Consider the following 1,554-nt stretch of genomic DNA (forward strand, 5'->3'; position numbering starts at 1 on the left):
AGAAACAAATATGTTTCACAGCACATAAACTCTTCTTGAACAATCAGGCAACGGATAGTATGTCTCCTGTGTGACTCAGCTGAGTCCTCGATGGCATCCTGAACGACAAATGTCTTTTTCTTCTTCTTGGTTAGATCAAAGGTTGCAAGTTAAGGATGACCAAAGAAAATTAAAACCACACAATCATAATTTATCAGGCAAAATAAAAGAACCGATGATGAATTTATTAAAGATGGGGAGATGTAGACACTAAAGAAGAAAAACTGATTCATGAAACTCAAAGAGTCAATCTGTATTTCTTAGATGAGTCATGAACCGATGATTAAAAATTGAAAGCCCTAAACTTCCATTGAAGAGAACGCTTACAGACCAAAGAGGTTTATTGGGTTTTTTTTAACGAATCTCATTTCAAAACGTGAGTTATAAAGTATTTATTAAATCATTAGATAAAATAAATAAGTGTGGGTCCCACAGAGAAAACCGAAGAAGCAAAGGTTTCCGACCTTCATAAATATATATTTGCTTCAGCCATTAATGTACAAAGAATCCTTTAGCTCAGTGGTATAAATGTTGTTCTTTAGATCTCAATAACCCGGGTTCGAGCACAAACTTGATATTTTTTTCACACTTTTTAAAAGTGGGATCCACATATCGCAGACGTGTCGCATCAGGAATGATGCAATTGTTCTATTATAACGTAGATTGTAATCGATTTGTTTGATAAAAAATGGAATATTCCCATCGAAATCAACTCTACAGTCTCGCCATATCTAACAATTAAATACAAATGAATTAATATTTTATATCAATTCAATCACCTTATATATACACCTCTTATCTTATAACTATTTTCCCATTCGGAAATCACAGAGAAATACAGAAAATGGTGACTAACCAAAGTTTTTCACTTTTTAAAGATGTGAAACATCAATTATTTTTCCAGACAAATCTGTTGAAATTTTAGTGAGTTTCGTCTATGTAAAAAGAATTAAAGCCTATTTTCATGTATTGTTTTATGGCCCGTTTGTAATTATCCAAGTTTTGTTTATATAATTAGATATTGAATTTCTAACATGTTTAAAATATTTAAGTGTCAATTTTTTTTAATAAATATTTGTAACTGATTTTAAATTTTACCCAAAACGTCGTAAAATTAACAATATGTTTAAATCATACAATAAAATATGAAAAATGTTAATATAAATTTGACTGACGCGTATATTAATACATAGATCCAACATTGTTTTTTATAACTACATACCTTATACAACATTCTTCTAAAAATAGAAATATATAACACGATACGGTAAGGCAATATATGGTCTCAACAATAAAATAAAGTAGTGAAAGTGCAACCATTAAATTATTATGTTTTAAAATGTTTATATAACTATCGTAAAACAAACACCCGCACGGACGTGCTGGTCAAGCTCTAGTTTCTCTTATATCCCACGTCTCGATCTATCCATGATCGTATTAAAAAAATGTTTAAAAAATATTAAGACGGTCATTAGACGTTTTATATGACTTGTATTAGTGCCTAAGACCATGATT

Source organism: Brassica oleracea, chromosome C3 (assembly GCF_000695525.1).
Source record: "Brassica oleracea var. oleracea cultivar TO1000 chromosome C3, BOL, whole genome shotgun sequence".
NCBI lineage: Eukaryota > Viridiplantae > Streptophyta > Magnoliopsida > Brassicales > Brassicaceae > Brassica > Brassica oleracea.